This window comes from Phoenix dactylifera, unplaced genomic scaffold (genome assembly GCF_009389715.1).
Source record: "Phoenix dactylifera cultivar Barhee BC4 unplaced genomic scaffold, palm_55x_up_171113_PBpolish2nd_filt_p 000405F, whole genome shotgun sequence".
Classification (NCBI taxonomy): domain Eukaryota; kingdom Viridiplantae; phylum Streptophyta; class Magnoliopsida; order Arecales; family Arecaceae; genus Phoenix; species Phoenix dactylifera.
In genome coordinates this window covers 280,889-288,769 of record NW_024067847.1, presented here as the reverse complement: position 1 = coordinate 288,769, position 7,881 = coordinate 280,889, and the positions used below count along the sequence as shown (strand labels likewise).

The window sequence follows — 7,881 nt, the reverse complement described above, 5'->3', positions numbered from 1 at the left end:
CTGTCAAGAAAATTTGCAATGAAGGATCTAGGAGCAGCAAAACAGATCCTTGGGATGCGGATCAGTAGAGATAGGTCTAAACATATCCTCAGACTATCTCAGGCGGAGTACATCAGCCGAGTACTCAGGAGATTCTGCATGGAGGGTGCCAAACCTGTTGGCACACCGCTGGGTGCCCATTTTAAGCTCTCAAAAGGGCAAAGTCCGAAGACGCGGGTGGAGGAGCTCAATATGTCAAAAATCCCGTATGCATCGGCAGTGGGGAGCTTGATGTACGCTATGGTGTGTACGAGACCAGACATTGCTCAAGCAGTGGGAGTTGTGAGTCGCTTCATGAGCTGCCCAGGCTTGGAGCATTGGCGCGCAGTCAAATGGATACTGAGGTATCTGAAAGGCACTGAGCACATGTCATTGTGCTATGGAGGTTCTGAGATCCGGTTACAGGGCTATGTGGACTCAGACATGGCAGGGGACTTGGACGGCAGGAGAAGCACGACAGGGTACTTGTTCACCTTGGGCAGTGGAGCCGTCAGTTGGATTTCCAGGTTGCAACCAGTTGTTGCATTGTCGACTACGGAGGCGGAGTATGTGGCAGCCACAGAGGCGTGCAAGGAACTAATATGGCTTCAAGTCTTGATGAAGGAGCTTGGGAAGGAACAGAAGGATTGCATGTTATATTCAGATAGTCAAAGTGCAATTCATCTGGCAAAGAATTCAGCTTTCCATTCAAGGACGAAGCATATTGACATACGGTACCACTTCGTGAGGTCATTGCTCGAGCAGGGACTCGTCAAGTTGGAGAAGATTCATACAAGTCAGAATTCTGCAGATATGTTGACGAAGGTCGTCACGGTGGAGAAGCTGAGGAGTTGTTCAGCTTCTGCTGGTCTTCATGCTTGAAGACGTTGAGGAGGCATCGTACCTATTTCACTAGGATGATTTAGTTTCAGTGGGAGCACAGAGGAGAGCCAAGTAACAAGAGGATATACCCAAGGTCTCCAAGTGGGAGATTGTTGGGGTATGTGGAGACCTTTGGTGATGAAGAGAATTGAAGGAAAATCAATTCTGCATAGTTTTCTGTCTGGCGGACTGTCGGAGTCGACTCGAGCTTCAGTCGAGTCGACTCGGGAACAGTCGAGTCGACTCGAGGTCTGTCGAGTCGACCCGAGAGGAGAAAGCCGCAAAAACCATGTTTCTGTCTGGACTGTCAGAGTCGACTCGAACTACAGTCGAGTCGACTCGGAGCATCGTCGAGTCGACTCGAGATACAGTGGAGTCGACTCGAGATCGTGCCAGTTAAACTGGAAGTTGTTCAGACGTGCCAGAGTCGACTCGGACTTCAGCCGAGTCGACTCGGGCTCGCGAAAAATCGTACGGACGATTTTCTTTTGGTGTTTTTGGTGGCGTTTCGACGGCTATGATCATCTGAAGGTCTTGAGACTATATATAGGACTCATGAGAGCCCTAGGGTAGGGTTATTGGCCGTATATTTGAGAGAGACTCTTGTTTGTGAGGCTAGGGTTCTAGAGAAAAAGAGGATTGGGATCCTACTTCTTGTGCAAAGGGAATTCTGTGTGAATCTCTTGTAGATCGATCGCTTGTGATCGTTCGGGTGTGTGCTATCTCTGTAATCAGTTCATCCTTATTGAGATTTGGAGCGGTGGAGGACGTAGGCTATTTGTAGCCGAACCTCGTTACATTTTTGTGTTTGCTTTGCTATTTTCTTCCTTCTTCTTCCTTTGATCTTTGATAATCCGTTGCGGTGCTCAAGTGTTTTATCCTACTGATACCACGGGGTAATCTTTTGCCCTTCGTAGGCGGAGCGAAGAGGTGATCCTTGAGTCCGGAGTCGAGGGAGCGAGAGAGTGCTTATCCGTTTGTATCTCTCTTGCTTGTCCGACGTCGGTGGCGGCGCTGGTGTGAGTGGGTTCCGGTGCGGGGCGCCGACAACAGACCCCTCTTCATGGATGACGATTGGGTTTGCAAAGGTTCATAATGGTCTCTACTTCTTCCTTCCAAGTTCTGCAGACAACCAAATCACTCTTCCCAAGTATACTTCATTTTTCAAAAGTCAAGCTCTTCATGCTAAAGTCGAACATTCTTTTGATCTTTGGCATTTTAGACTGGGACACTTATCCAACCTTCGATTGAATTTAATTCAATCTCATGTCTCTGATGTAAAAGGAAATGAGCCAATGCAATGTACTGTTTGTCATTTAGCCAAACAAAAAAACCAACCGTTTCCTGTAAGCAATTCTGTTTCTTCTTCTCCTTTTGATTTAATACATTGCGACATATGGGGCCCTTATTCTCAAGCATCCATTCAAGGTCATCACTATTTCCTAACCATAGTTGATGATTATAGCCGAATAACCTGGGTATATCTCATGAAGTTCAAATCTAAAGCTAGAAACCTTATGCAAACCTTCATTCATTTAGTTCAAACCCAGTTCAATGCCAAGGTGAAGAAAATCAGAACTGATAATGGCATGGAGTTTCATATGCCTGAGTTCTATAGTTCCAAGGGAATTATACATCAAAAAACCTGTGTCTACACTCCACAACAAAATGGCATAGTGGAAAGGAAACACCAACATCTTCTCACTGTTTCTAGAGCTCTTCTCTTTCAAGCTTCACTTCCAATAAAATTCTGGGGAGATGCAGTTCTCACAGCCACTTATCTAATCAATCGTATACCCACTCCTACCCTTAAGAACAAATCTCCATATGAAACTTTTTTTGGCTCTGTTCCTTCTTATACCCATTTAAGAGTATTTGGTTGTCTGTGTTTTGTTTCCACACTTAAACACAACAGAACTAAACTCAGTCCCAGAGCTAGCAAATGTATTTTCCTTGGATACCCAGCAGGGATTAAGGGATACAAAGTCTATGACTTAGAAGCTCAATCATGTATCATTTCCAGAAACGTTGTCTTTATGAATCTACTTTTCCTTTCCAAAGTCCTAGTACCAAAGAACTTGAAACTTCATCAATTTCATTACCACCGGCCTTACCAGACATTTATTTACCATGTCAACCGGAAATGAGTCATCTTTCCAACTCTCCAGCATCCAGTTCTGTTGACATTAACATGCCAAATGAGTCACTGTCACAAGATGAACATCACAATACTGATATTCTCCTCAGAAGATCCAATAGAAACAGAGTTCCACCAAGCTATTTGAAGGACTACCATTGCCAGTTAGCCACAAATGTAACTGCCGAACACCCAAAGTTATGTTCTACCTTCCACCCTCTGTGCAAGCATCTATCTTATGACAATCTTTCATCATCCCACAAAGCATATACAGTCGCCCTCTCCTTGATCAAAGAACCTAAGACATATACTGAAGCCATGACTTCTCAGCATTGGAAAGATGCAATGCGAGCTGAAATAAAAGCTCTGGAAGAAAACAAAACTTGGACCATTACTTCTCTACCTCCCGGGAAGAAAGCTGTAGGATGCAAGTTTGTTTACAAGACCAAGCTTAAATCAGATGGAACAATTGAAAGATACAAAGCTAGATTGGTGGCTAAGGGCTACACACAAAGAGAAGGATTTGATTACCAAGAGACTTTTAGTCCGGTAGCAAAACTCACAACCATAAGGGTATTTCTTGCCTTAGCAGCAATCCATGGTTGGCATTTGGGACAATTAGATGTTCATAATGCATTCCTTCATGGGGAGTTGGATGAAGAATTATATATGGAATTATCTCCGGGTCATCAGATTAAGGGGGAGTCATCTAACATGAATTTGGTGTGCAAATTACACAAGTCCATCTATGGTCTAAAACAGGCTTCTAGGCAGTGGTACTCAAAATTCTCCTCTTCTCTTACCACTATTGGTTTTCGGCAATCAAAATCTGATTACTCTCTATTCACAAGAGATGATGAGCATGGTTTTGTAGCTCTTATAGTTTATGTGGATGATATTATTGTGGGCAGCAATAGTATGACAGCAATTGATTCAATCAAAGCATATCTACATACTCAATTCAAGATAAAAGACTTGGGAACTTTGAAATTTTTCTTGGGATTGGAAATTGCAAGATCAGCTGCTGGCATTCACCTATGTCAAAGAAAGTATACTCTTGAAATTCTAGAAGACACTGGGTTTCTTGGCAGTAAATCAATCACAACTCCAATGGAAATCAATCACAAATTATCACACTCCTCCAAAGATTCCTTGGTTGATGTCACAAGTTTCAGAAGATTGGTTGGTAGACTTATTTACCTAACAATTACAAGACCAGATATAACGTATGCTGTGAATGTTCTCAGCCAATTCATGGATAAACCAGCACAAATCCATCTACATGCAGCTCACAGAATTTTGAGATACTTGAAAAGCTCTATAGGCCAAGGTATATTATTTTCCTCACAATCTCCCCTTCATCTTAAAGCTTATAGTGATTCAGATTGGGCAGCATGTCCCGAAACAAGGAGGTTTGTCACTGGTTTCTGCATCTTCATCGGAGATTCATTGGTCAGCTGGAAGACCAAGAAACAAGCTATTGTATCAAGATCCTCTGCAGAAGCAGAGTACCGGGCCTTAGCTTACACCAGTTGCGAAGTTGTCTGGTTACTTGCCCTGCTAAAAGAGTTCAAGATACAGCATGCACAGCCGGCACTTGTATATTGTGATAATCAAGCGGCTCTTCACATCACCAAAAACCCAATCTTCCATGAAAGGACCAAACACATAGAACTGGATTGCCACTTTGTCAGGGAAAAAGTTATAGCAGGAGTTATTAATCCGGTTCATATCAGCTCAAAATTTCAACTGGCAGATATTTTCACAAAAGCTCTGCCTGCTACCTCCTTTCATTTCTTGCTATCCAAGATGGGCACGATGAACATCCATGCCCATCTTGAGGGGGAGTCTCAAGATTTTCTTCCCAGTAACACAGGTTCTTCCCATCCAGACACCGGAACCTCTCTTCCCAGTAATACAGGCTCTTCCCATGAGAACCCCAACGGCTCTCTTTCAGTTCAAACTTTCATAACGTCTCAAACGGTTTAAACGTTTCGTGAACAGTAACTGTTGAGACGGAGAAACAGAAACCAGTTGAAACAGGACTCTGAACTCCATGATCTAGAAACTTCATCTTTTTGAATTTTAGATTAGTTACATTCAGTTACAATTTGCATTGCTTAAATAGCTAGATTAGTTACACTTTAATCCAGCTCAATGTGTATAAATATCACCAATCTGTACTATGAAAGGTGAAGAAAAGTGAATGAAATTAGTATTCTCCTTCTCCCCTGTTTCCAGCTTCCTTCTTTTTTTTCTAACATAGTAGTCATAAGTTGATGGGTTAATTTTTTTTAAGGATGGCTAGGAATTGTTTATCAAACATTTATTGCCATTACCTGTATGTGGAAGAGGGTGATCTCTCGGTATTCTAATTTTTCTTTCTAAATATGATCATAACTTACGAAGGTGGGCTAAATCCATAATTGTATCATGAATTTTCCATGGTGTAGTAGAAACAAGCCTTGCTGATTTTCTTTCCTGTGCCCAAATTGCTCAGTGCTATGCTGAAAAACAGGCTCTTGGTGAAGTGAGCCAGGAGCTCTTGGATACTCAAGTGAACCCTGCTGTATGGGAGATCAGCGGGCACATGGTGCTGAAGCAAAAGAAAGATTATGAAGGCATCAGAGGACTATGCTTGGAGGCTGCTGGCTGAGGTCCTTGATGATGTTATAGGATTGTCTTTTTTTTTCTTTTTTGAGTTGTTTTCCTGTAGAGATAGATCCTGTTGTTCTGGTAATTGCTATTTATATTTCTGACTTAAGAGTTTTGAGCTGGCTGGGTAATTTGTTGGGCTGGCTTTTCTTGAGCTAAACATTTTATTTCTTGCTATGTGCAGGGGAGACAAGGCAAAGGTGGATGGTGCAGGGGGAGAGGCAAAGAAGAGGAGGCTCAGTGATCAGCAAGTCAAATTCTTGGAGATGAGCTTCGTGAAGGAGAAAAAATTGGAGTCAGGGAGGAAGGTGCACCTCGCCGGCTAGCTCGGCCTAGACCCGAAGCAGGTTGCGGTTTGGTTCCAGAACCGAAGGGCGAGGTACAAGAACAAGCATCTGGAGGAGGAGTATCTCAAGCTTAAGTCGGTCCACGACACCGTCGTCGTCGAGAAATGCCACCTTGAGAATGAGGTCTGCTTCTCTCTTCCAAGTTACTATAGATGTGGTTTAGTATTCAAGAACTGCATCATATAAAGATGCTCCATAGTTATTGAGGCTCATCGGAGAAGATAACCAAGTATTTTGTTTGGCATGCAGCTTATGAAACTAAAGGAGAAACTTGCAGAGGCCGAAGTGTCCATGAGGAAGCTCTCCCAAGCAGTGAATGGAGATTCTGGCTACAACGGCGGCGGCGGCGAGGGTGAGGGCAGCCCTACCTCGTCCTTCTCAACAGTTACTTACCATCCTCTAGTTGGAGAATTTGGGGTGGATGGAGAAGCTGACCTCATGTACATACCAGAGTATAATTTTAGTAACTACATGATGGAGTGGGGTAATCTCTTTGGAATGTAAGAAACCATTATCAGTACTGTCATAATTTCTTTGCCATGGCCTCATGACTTGATATAATGAAAAGAACCAAATATGACATTGTTTAATAATATATGTGACGCCATGAAAGCTAACATCCAGCCTAGATGTTCTTGTCAAGTTTTTATGGCCGGTTTTGTCCCTCTTGGAGAATTTTTGTTGTGCCTTCGTTCCTCACTTAGTATACTCTGTTTCAATCAGAGGAGATGATAATGCCGTCGATCTTGAGACCTCGTAGACTGTTTATTTAGGAGTTTGATATGTATGTTTTTAATATTTTTAAAATATAATGTAATCAAATATGATAATATGATTAGTAATTAATAAAAAAATTTTGTTTGTGATGTGATAATAGGTTGTGTGTTTGCTTTGCTGGAAAAATTTGTTTTATAAATTTGTATACAGGTTTAATATTTGTTTCTACGAATTTGTTAAAAAAAAAAATGCTATTGCCGACGCTTAAAAGCGTCGGCAATAACTCTCCCGGCACAGGTATACCGAAGCACAAAAGCATCGGTAATACAAGAACTACCGACGCTTAAAAGCGTCGGTAATAGACCGACGCATAAAAGCGTTGGAAAAATTGCCTTTGCCGACGCGTTTAAAAGCGTCGGGTTATCTGCCGACGCTGACGAAACGCGTCGGAACGAAAATCGTCCACGCCCACCTGCCCGACGATTTCGTCACGCTTTTGGACGCGTGGGGAGGAAAATTTCCGACGCGTATAAGCGTCGGTAAAAGCTCTGCAAAGCGCCGGGAAAAATTACTTCTTTTGTAGTGGATCTTGGGTTACTAGAAATCGTATCAGAGTAGACTGGGCCGAAGGTCTATGTATATCAAGGGATATTGCAGCATGGATCCATTAGAGCTGACTATGGATCGATCGTAATGCTTATAATTACAGGGAGATAGCTACACCTACTTGTATTAGCTTATATAGGATTTTGACATGATCAACTACCAATATTAATCCAAATTGGTTGATTTCTACATGCATGTTTGACACAATGATTGCTTTCTGGATAAAATCAGGTTGGTTACAGTCTTACAGCTATCATAGAAGTTGACGGCATCTGATTGTTCATATTTTATTTTGATAACTATGATGTTAGGAAGTCCAGCAGAAATCAGGATGAAGATGGGATCGAACCCAACTCACTGGTATCCAACACTTGAAGACTGTGACAAATAACCAGCTACGAGTGCAATGGTTGCAAGCAAGAATAGTTATGATATTTATGAGAATCTACCAAGAAATTGGAAAAAGGGTTGAGTTGCTAAAGAAAAATAAGGAAAAATGGTTACCTAAATTCTTGTCTC

General features: G+C 42.3%; 1 pseudogene; it reads left to right on the top strand.

Moving 5' to 3' along the window:
• Nucleotides 1-5,834: 5,834 nt before the first annotated feature.
• Nucleotides 5,835-6,583, top strand: LOC120105951 (annotated as a pseudogene).
• Nucleotides 6,584-7,881: the final 1,298 nt, after the last annotated feature.